We start from the raw sequence: 15,106 nt of genomic DNA, 5'->3' as shown, positions 1-15,106 counted from the left end.
AATAAGCGCTGCAAGCAATATAAAATTAGTTCCATATGTAGTATAGTAGTCGGTGGCTCCTCCTCACAATCATCTCATATAAAGGTAGACTCTTCTGAAATCATATATTGATCCGATTGTATCTTCCCCGACATCTCTGAAATACAGCAAACAAATGATGGTCAAATATGGCACCTTACTATATATGTATCCGTGACAACGCGTTACACAGCTCTATATGATTGTGTACATACACACGTCACTCACTTATATGTTATAACTACAAGTGTATATCAGTATGTAATTTTTATTTACATTTTTAGCAGGCATAACTATGTATATGAAGTGAACGTTGCCTGTATACTGACAAATGTGCGCGCACATCTTAGTGTGCGCACGCACTTCACGCTTGGCTCCACTAACTGTTAGCGCATGCGCAAAACAAAGCGTACGTTGTGCGTTCAATACATGTTGAAAATACCAGTAAACAGAAAATCTTTATTTCAAATACAATGAAGATGAAACTACATTCGTTCTAAACTAGTACATCTGTATTCTTTTTAAACAGACGTGTTTGGACAGAAAGGACGGCCGATAACACAATGCGCAAATGCAATACGTGTGACGTCATGTTAAGCCAGCGTGAAACGCACGCTAACACTCCTCCCACTCAATTAACATTCGGCTAACGCCCAGTTGACGCCTACAAACAGTGAGCCGCACGCATGACACACTGCAGTTACCGTTACTATAACAAAACATGACAGCCAATAGGCTTTGAGGCGCGCACGTCGCTTGGGGGCGGGACTTACATCCGTAATCCTTTTTAAGGACGCCTTGGGCCATGACAAGGGTCCCACGTCATACGTGGTGGACACGCTTTTAAATGTTGTAGATGTTGCATGATAACAAAACAGGTATGTGTTAGAGTTATGGTAAAATGTTGCTAATATGTTTAAAGTGATAGGAAAGTACGTATATTTATTCCGTCAGCAATGTGTACTACTCTTTCAGGTTCTACTATATTGTATTCGGAAACAATTTCTTTGTGATCGCTACATGTTATGCAGTCTGCAATGTTACGCTGTATCCACGCATTGAAAGGGAAAATGGTGGTTACAAAAAAAAAAAACATTTAAACGCAGAGTCAACGCATAACGGTTGTTATATTTACCATTCTTCTAGAATTAACTCTTCGTCTGGCTGCAACTGGTCGCTCCAGAAATGCAAGGCTTTTTCATCCACGCTTGACCCACCCGCTGAATCCAGTATGACACACATCTCCTCCATGAAGCGCTCATAGGAATCGCCACTGCTTTCTTCAAACAATTGGTCGGGAGGTAGGTTCATTTCTTCGGGGACCCATTCCAATGCATTTTCAGCTGAAAGGCTTGGTACATAATCATAGTAGTTTTGTTGTTGTACAATGTGGGTTTCAGGAATGGAGGGTGCAGATATTGCAGCAGGTATCGATTCACACGGAACAGTAGTAGCGGATCCATTGCTATTGGCATTAGGAATAAATATGCCTTTAACCACAATATATGTGCCCTCTTTCACGGTGAAATGTTTTTCTTTGGCAATCTTCCAGAAACCATAGTTGTCTTCTAGCTTATCCTGCACACGTTCAAAAAAGTCATTAGTTGATAAAGTGAATCTTATTGAGGAATTAAAATTGCGCGCATGCCCACGGTCTTGGTAATAAGGATATTTTGCTCGAATCAAATCATAGATTTGGCGTGTGCTCGCTTGGTGTCCGCAAGTTCTCAAAATAGCTTCTGATACCATGTATTTATACCCTAAATTCGGATTCATATTTTTCACGAATTCATCAGCCATTGCAGATTAGCACAAAAGATGTGTGCAGGTATCTGTTCTTTGCTCATCAAAATGAAACTGCTCAATGGCTAACAAATTGCTGTGTTTCCTTTTCAAGGTCAACAAAAGTATAAACTGTAACTCCTTATTTCAAACGCCAATTGGATGTGTAGTTTTAATTGCTTGAACATTTGTGGTTTGTGATAGCCGCATGTGGGACAAACATGTATCCTTTTTTTATCTCGTTTCTGAAAACATTCCTACACTTTTAATTCAGTAACATTGAGTTTTCTTGACAAATAACAAAGAGCACTGTGTGAAAATAGTGCTTAGACAGCCATATCAGTAAATACACACACCTGCAAAATGAAATGTTTTTTTCCCGCATACATTTCTGTGTGTATTTGAAAGTCTGGTTAACTCCCTGTCTGCATGAGTTTAAATACGTGTGTATCTATATATATATATATATAAATATATATCTCTCATAAATATATATATAAAGTGTATATTGTGTGTGTGTGTGTGTGTGTGTGTGTGTGTGTGTGTGTGTGTGTGTGTGTGTGTGTGTGTGTGTGTGTGTGTGTGTGTGTGTGTGTGTGTGTGTGTGTGTATGTGTGTATGTATGTGTATATGTGTATATATATAAATATATATATATATATATATATATATATATATATATATAATTTTTTTTTATTTATTTTTTTTTATATTGCAGGAGTACACACAACATATTGATGGCAGTAAGTAGGCCTTGTACGAAACCTATTTAAATGGTGATAAACATGAGTGAATTAAGTAATAAACATTTGTTTGCGCCCAATAATGTTAGAGGCTCACACTTAGTATAGTTCTCAAACATTAGGCCTGTATTATTAAAATACTGTGTTTTCACAAGGAAGCATGAAGTGTATGTTTTTTGTAAATACATCTATACCAGTTTAGATAGTACTATATATACATACACACACACACACACACACACACACAGTGTGTGTGTGTGTGTGTGTGTGTGTGTGTGTGTGTGTGTGTGTGTGTGTGTGTGTGTGTGTGTGTGTGTGCATATATCCATACATACTACATATATATTAGTATAAATTCAGAGATGTTCTTGAAACAAGAACACATAAATGATTAAAGGACAACATTACAATGGCCAGCAAAGGTAAGTAATATTTAACACAAAATCCTGCTGTACACGTACAAGAAAGATGTTTGCAGTTAAATAGGTGCTTTTATAATTGCATGTGAATAATATGCACATGCAATGATTACATCAAGTAACACACCCAAATGCAATGTTTTGCTGCAAAGTCAATGGCAGCTTCTCTAAACTTAGCAACTGGCTCCTGGTGGACCATTACTGAACAGACGATTAATACATAAATATTTATAACACTATTCATTAATTACGAGTGTTAACATTTCCAAAACTTCACGTGTACAAGAACGTACTTGAAAGTTTGGAAACAACACAGTCTTCAGCATACATACAATATTAATTCGATAATCTGAAGTCAACAAAACAAGGCCAAAGACATATTTTGTGAATTATAAAATTTATTTTTTTTGTTCCTTTTGAGAGCGAGTAACAGGCCTGCTTGTTGTCTCTTGAATTTTCCTTTTTCGTTTGCCAACAACTTTAGCCACAACAGAGCCACTTTGAGTGGCCTCTGGCACTTCACGGGCAGGGCTTGTGGTCAGTGACTCACCTACAGGGCTTTTGGGCAGTGATTCACCTACAGGGCTTTTGGGCAGTGATTCACCTACAGGGCTTTTGGGCAGTGATTCACCTACAGGGCTTTTGGGCAGTGACTCACCTACAGGGCTTTTGGGCAGTGACTCACCTACAGGGCTTTTGGGTAGTGACTGTTCACGGACAGGGCTTGTGGCCAGTGACTCACCGACAGGGCTTGTGCCCACTGACACATGTGAGCAAGTTGGTAGACACTGCACAAGTGATGGTTGGTCTGTTTCATGTGTGTCTTTTGTTGTTTTTGACCAAAAACTGGTCAGTAGTAACTGCTTGTGTTTTGTTTTTGTGGCCTCCTTTGTAGGTGTCAGCTGCTGATTTTGTACAGATGGCAGCGGTAGGATGTCGTCAGGAACCTGCACAGCAATGTCTGCTACTTGACCGGTAACATTCGGACCTGGTGAATGAAGATCAGAAGCATGTGGTGAAAACTGTCCAGCATGAACAGATCCTGCCTGTGAGGTGTTCAAGTTGAATTGTGGTACATTAGTCATTCTCAAGTAATTAGCTTGTGTTTGCTGAACAACTAATGCTTCGAATGAGGTGTTGATTTTTTGCAACTGTTTAGGCACTTCAATGAAGACTCTGTGGAGATGTGCCAATTGTGAAACTGTTTCTTCCTGCAGTGCAATCATCCTTTCCAGCACTGTCATCAGGTCAGAATGGCGACGATTTTCTGCTTCCACAATTTTTCCCTCAGAAGCTACAATTGCATCGTATGTGGTATTTGCTGGACGATTTGGCGGTAAAACCGTTTCAATTGGAACCTCTTCATGGTCACTTGCTTGTATTTGTGTGTCTATGGCGGCATCATCATCATCATCATCATCATCATCATAATCCTCTTCATCATGTTCTACAAATAAATGTACACATTATTAAATGGCATGTTAATCTCTGCTGTGTTACTATGTAATTCTACTGTGTCATAAGTAACAACTAACATGTTTCCATACGTTTTATAACCTCACATTAAAAACTACCTTGACTTAAGAATAATGTTTGGACTCAGTATGAAATATGAGTGAATGAAAACTTGCTGTAAACTCACAACTCCTACATGATAGTTAACATCACTAACACAATACATGTTGCCTTACACTTCATTTTCACATACACTAAGTAATCCTATTTAAAGAACATGTGCAAAACAAATAATGAACATGACAACATAACATATAGAAGAGCACATATTATTTGGCCACCAATTGATACACTCACCTTCTAGGTGTGTTGAGCTGGCTGACCCAGGTGAAGACACTTGTTCCGTCTCAGGTGACACATGTCCTCCAGGGGCAACTATATTTAACAATAACATAAGTTTTACATTTACATGTGTAAATATTGAACAAACAGTTATTGTATGTTCTGTATTTATGAGTACCTAACAGCATCAGTTCCTTTACCCAAAATGTGTGTGTGAAAGTGAACATAAATAGTTGTAATAACAATGTACATGCCTGTGTACTTAGAAGTTTTGAGTTCCCTAACATACAACATACTATGGTTCTGCAGTAATGCGTGAGGATAAATAGATTAAATTTGTACATAAAAATCATATGTTGTGTAGTGATATCAGTATCATAATGTACATAACTATCATGAGATGACCATTCACAATGGTTATCATGAAGGTGGTCATATTGCAAAAAGTGTTGTTTTTGGTAGAGGATATGTGTGGTACATTAATATAAGATGTGGCACACCTGAATGTGGCTGTGACTCAACAAGACAACACATGCAGTGTGTGATAATGTGTCGTTGATAGTAGTTCAACTATAGATATGAGTGAACTAATGTGTGACGTACGCTTTGATAAGTAATGAGTTGTTGGGGCATTTAGTAGCTAAAGTTAAGCTTTCAAATGAGTGTGATTAACTTCAGTTGTGCTAGTCAGGTTGTAAGAACGGTATTCCCTTCCCCAAAAAGCCTAATCAGCCACACCTTTCAATTACTTGAAACAGGTGAAAATGGTGTGAACTAAGTTGACCCTAAAATGAGCCTGTAATTAGTGTGTGTGCTGAACCCCACCCCCTCTGTTGAAGTGTATGCTGTGATGAGATATTAATTGCAGCTGCTTTAACACAATGGTAGATGAGCTAAATAGTCGTGTGCAGTTTTTAAGTTATGAAAACAATGACATAACATATGATACGTGTGCCTCATTATGCTGTCTGTATATGACTTAAAGCAAAAATGGACCTTTTCATAAACAACTATAGATGTGTTAGTGCAAGTGATGTTTGTAGGCCGTTGCATGCAATATATTTGATGCATGCTTAAAATAGGCAGTAATGTCATGTTTGTCGGAGTAAAATAAATAAAATACACAATAATATTATACATATTTATGTTCTGTACCTGTAGCTAGTAATAATTTCTCATTAACATGTGTTACACATGTGTACTACCCTGTTGTTCCCCATCTTCGCCCACCATCAATTGCTTCCACTGCAGCAATGCATTTTGGGAATTCACATGTAAATGAGCACGCAATGGCACGTGCTATATTAGTTACTGCTTTTAGTAGGACTACAACATATATGTCTATTTTGATATATATATATATATACAGAATCAGACATATACATATATAGATGCAGGTATGCTTATATTGTGAAGGCAGTATAAAAAGCAGTGTAAATATGCAAAATAACTGTAAGCAACGACACGCCTAGTACAGTAATATTTCTCACCTGGTGGAAATTGTGAGGGATAAATTCCAATATCCCGGTCACCAGGTAAGCCTTCCACGACGACGGGAAGTAATTTTGCCCGAAGCAGCTCCTCCAATGGAGTTAATATGAGACGTTGTGGTGTCGGCCCACCTCCAGTGCCAGTAGCATGCACGCGTTGCTGTTGTATTTTTTTTTTCAATTTTGACCTAATATCATCAAATCTCTTGTGACAATTCCGCTTGTTCCTCACATGATTCCCACACGCATTGACACCAATGACTATTGTGTCCCACATTTCTTTTCTGCTTGATGAACTTGTCCGCCCTTGAAAAACATATAAAATATATGAGGTAAATTAATAATAATAGAAGCACCAGTTTCCTACACTGCTAGCTGTTCCAAGAGATAGCAAACATGCTGTTTTAGGTGTAATATGTGAAGCACATGAGCATTCACTACTAAACCTATACATGTAAGCAAGGTTGCATTCATATTGTATGCAGTTATGGCAAATTGACCGCCTGTGTTTAGTTGTCCTTGTAAGGCATGATAAAAAGCTGTGTTTCCAGACTAATTAACATAGAAAGATATTCTGAACCCATATTTGCATATGAACAAAACTCAGATGACCTAGGATCACATGTATTTGAATAATAAATGTAAAGGTACACTTACCTAGTAAATGTCCATATATACTGTCATAGTGCTCCAGAATGCCAGTGACAAGAGCTGTATTTTCCTGGTCATTGAAGCGAGGATTACGTGGCTTCTCCACACGTTTCTTCCAAGCAGGTTTAGGGTCAGAGCTTGGCTGGTGCTGACTGGACTCTCCTTCTTCCAATGGAAGAGCCTCCAAAAGCTGCCCACCAGCAAGCACGCCACCACCATCCACCCCATCAGCAACTGCGCCACCAGCAGCACTCACAGCACCAGCACTCCCACTCCTAGCACCAGCACTCCCACTCCTAGCACCAGCACTCCCACTCCTAGCACCAGCACTCCCACTCCTAGCACCAGCACTCCCACTCCCAGCAACAGCACTCCCACTCCCAGCAACAACACTCCCACTCACAGCAACAACACTCCCACTCACAGCAACAGCACTCCCACTCCCAGCAACAGCACTCCCACTCCCAGCAACAGCACTCCCACTCCCAGCAACAACACTCCCACTCCCAGCAACACCACTCGGTGCACCAGCAACATCACTCCCCTGAACAGTACGTTCACTCCGACGCGTACTCGCACGAGTAGCACTCCCACTCCCACCAGCATCACTCTTCCCACGCTTTGCGGGCATACTTCCAGCACTCACAAAAAACAGACAACAAATGTACAGCCAATCACACGAAACACTTCCACATATAAAACAAGACAAAGATGTAAACAAAACAACAATGGACAAAGCTCACCCAATACACAACAAGTCTCTCAGTCAATATGCAAATCTTCAATCAGCCAGCTCTGTGCGTCTCTCTCTCTCTCACTCCCAACAACACAGAGAATGATTAGCAGTACACGTTGCCTTTAAATATGGCGCGCTATCCAATACATGCTTGTTTCGCCTGATTCAGCAAGATTTGTGTTTGGGCAACCTAACAGCACCCCGCCACGCACGCCGATACACCTGTGTGTGATCGGCTAATCATCGTGAGAGTGGGCGGATTTGTTTTCGGGTTGATTTTGAATGTATTCGGCACTTACTGCATACGGAGAGGAAAAATCGCCAATAACATGACTAATCGGTAAGATTGCCGATTTCACATAATCGACGCTTACTGCATGAGGCCCTTACACTGTTATTTTTATCACTGTATATTGTGTTATATGTCTATAAATATTATCACTATTGCCAGTGGTCGACAAATCACCCAAAAATCTACTCGCTGAACAAAAAATCTACTTACCTCTCACACTATAACACACACAATCTCACCCACTGTCACTCTCACACTGTCACTCACACACACACACTCACCTGCAAGGCAGGGGGGGGTCGCACATGGCAGCGGGGGCCTCTGCATGGCAGCGGGCCCTCCGCATGGCAGGAGGGCCTCTGCAAGGCAGGGTGGGTGCCCCCCCTCCAGAGGCGGACACCGCCCCCTCCAGTGGCGGACACCACAACAGCACCCACCCCCCCTCAGAGGCAGACGCCGCCACAGCTCCCCCCGTACCCCCTGAAGCGGAAGCGGATGCCGCCGCATCACCCCCCCCGAAGCGGACGCCGCCGCAGCACCCCACCTACCCCCTGAAGCAGAAGCGGATGCTGCCGCAGCACCCCCCCCCGAAGCGGATGCCGCCGCAGCACCCCACCACCCCCCCAGGTGGATGCTGCACCCCCTCCAGAGGCGGACACACCGCTGCCGCAGCTACCTACCTGCCGCCCTGGGCAACAAGCAGGGCCCCCCCCCCCAGCCTACCTCCTGCCCCGGGCAGCAAGCGGCGACCCCCCTCAGCCTACCTCCCACCCTGGGTAGCAAGTGGGGACCCCCCCAGCCTACCTCCCGCACGAGGCAGCAAGCAGGGATCGGGGGCAGGGGGGGTGATCGGGGGCAGGGGGGGGAAAGCGGGGGGCAGGGGTGAGAAGATCGGGGGCAGGGGGGGAGGAGATCAGGGGCAGGAGGGGGATGAAATCAGGGGCAGGGGGTGGAGGAGATCGGGGGAAGGGGCTAACCCAGAGCTGCCAGCCGGCCCTCTCCCCGCATCAACCCAATGAGGGAGGGGAATTATTATTTATTTATTTTTTTTAAATTGGCGCGAGCATGGGAATTCATAGTGCCGCAGCACGGCTCGCCAGCGGCCTAAATCCACACGCCACGGGCGTGTGGTTATGCCTATTTGTCGAACACTGACTATTGCACTTTAATAGTTAGATCACTTGTTAATAGGTTGAGCGCTGAATTATGTTATTAGTTTATTTAATTATTTATACTCTCAAGTCTCATTGAATTGAAAACATCACCATCACAAATACAATTTCTGTGACAAAACTGTGACAAAACACAAAGAAGTTTCACTTACAATGCGCGTACTCAGCACACACAACTGTTTTTATTAACCATTTCACTACCAAAGATGCAGCAGGGCATTGAAGGGAGATTTGACACAAATCTCTCCTGTAGCTAAAAAATGAATCCCTTCATTCCCAAAGCTTTTCCAAGTCTGCGCTTCACCTTTTCTCACCTTCACTGTTTCCATACACCTCACCCATCTCCCCTCACCCACCCCCCTCCACCTCTTCCCAGCACTGACACTTGGATATTCCCTCCATTTAAACACACATTTAATTTATAACCTGTTAAAAATACATAAAACATATTTTATGTACAGTATTTTTAATATTTTATAAATTAAATGTGTTTTTAAATAGAGGGAATATCTATGGGTGAGAGTGATGGGATGAGGGGTGGATGGAGGACGGGGAAGTTAGGGTGATGGGGGCAGTGTAGGTGAGAAAAGGTAAAGCGCCAACATGGAAAGGGTTTGGGAATGAAGGGCCTTTAGCTCTAGTAAATCTAAAGAAAATGTATTTCTTTTGAACACTTTATTTAGATGTACTAGAACATTTTTGGGCTTAAAAAAAAATGTTTTAAACAAACAATGAAAAAGGGCCTCCAAAGTGTTGTTGCCTAGGGGCCCCCAAGTGTCTCAATCCACCACTGGCCACCAATATGTTTGAAGAACAACCAGATCACTTAAAAAAGATAATTTATGGGGCGCATGCGCAACAGCAAGGAGTATGGCAGCCTAATCTAATTGCTCCCTGCCTCGATCTCCATAAAAACGTTAAAAAAACACTGAATTCAGAGCCAAATAGCACATAAACATACCCAACAATTGCACTTAAACCCAGGATGTCGTGGAAAGCCCGCAAACCGAAGGCGAAAAGAAAAGAGGGCTACCGGAATATTTCGGGAGAGCAGGGCCAAGCGGTGCGGGCGCAGAAATGGTGCCGGTTTCAAACGCCGGCTCAGAGACAGAGCCCGACGGAGAGGAGGAGGAATTAAGCAACCAAGCACTAATGCCGGTAAGCAGAGCGATTTTACAAGACGCTACACGGACCTCAAAACGCTTCTTCAAGCCGAGATTAAGGAGCTGAAGAGGGAAGTGACTGGTCTGGGAGAAAGGACAGGGGTCCTAGAAACCAAGGTAGACCAATCAATCAGAGCAATCCGAAGACAAGATAAAAAAAACTGTGGATCTACAAGAGCAAATAAATGATCTGAGAGCGCCAAGAAGACTCTGAAAACTGTGACAGGCGGAACAACCTCAGGATCAGGGGGGTCCCACGTAGTAATACCCTACTGGACAGGCGAACACTGCAATAACTGTGAATAAAGGGTAACTTACCTATTGAGGGTAAGGCCCGCAAGCCTCAGATGGAGGGTGAAGGATTTCCCGTTTTTCCCATTGCCCAGAAGATGGTCCCCTGTGGGTAAGATGGCGGAGATGCATGAGTGAGCTGGAGTCCACGGTGGCATGCAGGAGCCGGAAGGCAAGATAAGGCGGGAGCCGGGGAGCGCGAACACACCTCTGCCCTGGGATAATGCAGGATCCAAAATAGCGGCGGACCGGAAGGACGTCATCAGGCGGGGGAGGAGCCGACAACGTAGGCGCCATCTTGGAGGAGGCGAGTAGATGGATCTCCGACGGTGCACACAGATGACGTCAGGCAGCAGACGGAGAGAGGCGGAAGGACCCGAGAGGTGGCCGTGGCGCGCCGGAAACAAGGGGAAAATCAAACGCTGCAGGCAGGGAATAGACAGCTAAGGCTAGCGGCGGCAAATTTAAACCAGGGAGAAGAGAATAGAAGGATAGGAGAGGAGAACGCAGGAGCGGAAGCCAGCGGAAGCGAGGCAAGGATAGGAATAGGAGAGGTGCAAGAAGAGTATGAAACGGAGCAAGACAGTGGGGAGGAGAGGGTAACATGAGCCTAAGGGGGGGTAGGGAAGAAGGGGGCAGAAGATAGTGTTTCCGGGATGGAGCAGGTGGGGGAAGTAGCGGAAGTAGGAGTTAGGGAAGGACATAGGAATGTCCAAGAAGGTGAGATTAGAAGGATAGGAAGCTAGGAAATAATAAGCAAGATGGAGAAAGAAACAGGAGAGTGGGCGAGGAAGGATAGACGGAGTAGAGGATGTGGAAAGATAATAGAAGGAGATCAGGGAAGTGAAGAGTAGGGATAAGACAGGGAGGTAGAATAGGAGAGAAAGTCGAAAAATAAAGTACGTGGAAGGAGGGAGGGGGAAATAATAGGGGGTACCAAGAGATGAAGGCGAGAAGGAAGTGATAGAGGGAGAAGGGGGAAGTTGGATGGAGAAGCTGGAGAGAGGGAAGCAGTGGTATGGAAGGTAGCCGAAGGTAAGTGCAGGTAGTAGAAGGAAGGGACGAGAAGGGGGAATCTTAGGCTGAGAGGAGTATGTAAGCGACGGTGGGAACATGGGAAGTAGAGAAGGGGGAAATACATTAGGGAGACAAGAACGGCTAACAGTAGGCAATAGGCAGCTAGCCTAAAGGGGCCGAATACTAGTAGAGAGACAGCACAGATGAGGACCGAAGGCAGACTCCAACGAGAGGGAAAGTTAAGGATCATAGAAGGGAGAAAACACATGAGGGCACAGAGGGAGCTACCGTAGAAGGGGATTCAGGAGAAGTGGGATTTGGTTAGATTACACATGGTTCAGTTGGTTGGAAGTTTCAGAGTTATAAGGAGAGATAGGCGGGAGCGGAGGAGGGAGGCCTGCTCCGAAGACTGCATGGGCCAGGCGCTAGTGCTGGGGAGAGAAGCTCCTCGGAGCACTAGCGAAACACTTTGGGACAGAACTCCGGGAGGGGTAGTTAAACATCTCACCCCAAGACCGGACATCCTGAACAAGGACTACAAACCCAAAGGCGGACGTCTCGGCAGGAGGAGCGATTCGAGAGGACGCAGAGAAATGTTATTTGTTATTGCATGTTGTGTTGTGTATTTGATTACCCCGTTTTCCCTTTGTGTGTGTCCCCTTCCCTTTGTTCCTTCAGCCAGGCATGGAGAGAGATGGGTCATTGGAGTAAGCTGGAGCCCCAGTGGTAGACACGCTCTGCAAGACACAAAAAATCTGCGACAGACAAATCGGCATATCCCTTCCAAAGAGTAAAGAAATATTGTTATTATCCCTGTAACAGGGGAGTTATCCCTGTTCAAGTAATGTGCCTCTAATCCAGCAGTGTGGTGGTTAACTGCTGGTAGTCAATTAACAAACACCACCTGCCTGATTAGATTGCTTACAAAAGCCTGTCTTTGAGACAGGAAGGGAGACTCCTTACCTCATACCTGAGATGAACTTGGAGACAGAGCAGAGATTGTCTTTGACTCTCACAACTTGTCTTGAGCCCTGCCAGAAGACACAGCATAGCTGCTTTCAAGACACAGGGAAAACTTCTAAACCTGAATGCTGACACACCCTGAGGAAAAATGGAGCTGAACCAGGGACAGAGAAGATTTTCCCTCCAACCCACAAGGAACAGATAAGACTTTCATTTAAGATACTTCTTATATCTGCTTATTTCATGCTATATGTTTTGGGGCTGGGAGACATGCTTATCTAAGGGAGTTGTGAACTGCATAGTATTTCACTAGAAATACTCCCAAGTGAATAGAAGCTTTGTTTACCCCTTGTTTGGGTGGTTTCCTGATGTTAAGGAAACAGGCGCAATAAACGGCTTATTTAATTTCACTATAATCAGTCTCCCTTGCATACCTCTGTGAGCGTCCGCCCACAATCCCATAATGTTAAAGGTTTCAACAGCCCTGCTAAAAGAAGGGTCGCATTCAGAGACTACAAATGCAAAGGCGCAGAAGTGCTATTTTTGCAAGAGACGCACTTTTCTCAAACTAACTTTCCCAAGTACTGTGATAAAGACTTTAAGATTCACTTCCTAGCCTCAGCTCGGGTCAAAAAGCGAGGGGTCCCCATCCTAATCCACAATCATATACCATTCAGACACGACAAAACATATAGTGATAGGGAGGGGAGATACCTTATAATCACGGGCTCCATACGAGAGCATCCTTTAACGCTTGCGACAATCTATGCCCCGAATGACAACGCGACATCCTTCTTTAGTAGTTTCTTTGATAAGCTCCGTATCATCGCAAAAGGGAACATCAAAGTATCGGGGGACCTGAACAGAGTCCTAAATCTAAATCTAGACCGATGTACGACCACTAACAAATCACATAGACAGGACGTATTAACATTAACAAAGGGCCTAACAGCTCCTGGACATCTGGAGAGAGCAACACCAAGGAGTGAGAGAGTACACTTTCTTCTCTCACCCCCATAACACCTACAGCCGGATAGATTACTTCCGTGTGTCCAATAGATTGGTCACTGGGGTCTCTTGCTCAGAGATCCATGATATTTCATGGTCCGACCACGCACCTATTGAGCTGCGGTGCACACTGGTACCGCTGGACAGACCTAGAGCGAATTGGAAGCTAAATGAGATCCTTTTGAAAATTCCAGATCTCGGAAGGGAGGTAGGGGAAAAAAAGAAAGAATATTTTGAGGAGAACGAGGGGAGCGTGGCATCACACTCCACACTGTGGGAAGCCAGTAAGGCAACTCTCAGGGGGATCTTGATGAACCTGGCTGCCAAACGTAAACGGGAAAGAGAGAAAAAAATTAAGGACCTAGAAACATAATTAGCTGAGCTCTCTTCCCTGCACAAAACTAATAAGCGGGACCACACGCTGAAGCAAATATTAGACACCAAAACAAAACTCAATCTCCTCCTCGCCTCCCAGGCTGGGAAGGAAATGGCTTGGTCTAAGCAGAAATTTTATGAAAAAGCGAACAAACCTGATACACTACTTGCCAATAAGCTAAAAAACAAGCTTCAAAATTGTTCTATTCACGCTATTCGGAACCAACAGGGAGACCTTACCTCCATACCTGGGAAAATCGTGGAGGAATTCAAAACCTACTACGAGAAACTTTATAATGGAGATAAGGTCTCTCATAATATTAAAATGGGAGAGTTATTGAACACCTACCTAAAAGAGGCAAAATTACCTACCTTGGGAAGGGCCGAGAGAGAGGCGCTTCAGGCTGACTTTACTCTGGAGGAGCTATCTGAAGTCATCAAAACATTAAAACCGGCCAATGCGCCGGGGCCCAATGGCTTCTCAAATCTATATTATAAGAAATACGCCAAAACGCTAGCCCCACATATGCTAAAACTATTTAACAGTATTTTAGAGGTGGCCTCCATCCCAGCACAAATGCTCCAAGCATCAATCTATGTGATCCACAAACCTGGAAAGGACCCGGCAGACTGCAAGAGCTACCGGCCCATTTCACTGATTAATTCAGACACTAAAATTTATTCTAAACTTATAGCAAACAGGGTGGGTAGCGTTCTTCCCAGGTTAATCCATGCGGATCAGGTGGGGTTTATCGGCGGTAGACAAGCGGCAGATAGCACCAGGAGAATCATTGATCTGATTGATCTGGCCCAAAAGAAAAATACACATTCTGTGGTGTTAAGTCTGGACGCGGAGAAAGCCTTCGATAGGATAGACTGGCCCTACTTAATGGAAACACTGGGAGCGTTTGGCTTTGGGGGATGCCTCCTGAGGGTCATCCTGGTGCTGTATGAGGGCCCGACGGTGAGGGTGCGGCACCAGGGCTTTTCCTCTGACCAATTTCACATAAAAAGTGGAACAAGGCAGGGATGCCCGCTGTCGCCGCTGCTGTTTGCCCTTTGTATAGAACCACTAGCGGCACACATCCGAAATAGCCCAGATATAGTAGGAATCTCTAATGGAGATCAAGAGTACAAAGAAGCATTATACGCGGATGATGTCATCCTGACATTATCGAAACCGCTCACG

The sequence above is a fragment of the Ascaphus truei genome, chromosome 5 (assembly GCF_040206685.1).
Source record: "Ascaphus truei isolate aAscTru1 chromosome 5, aAscTru1.hap1, whole genome shotgun sequence".
Taxonomy (NCBI): Eukaryota; Metazoa; Chordata; class Amphibia; order Anura; family Ascaphidae; genus Ascaphus; species Ascaphus truei.
The sequence above is the reverse complement of the archived record's forward strand: the minus strand, read 5'-3'. Positions refer to the sequence as shown.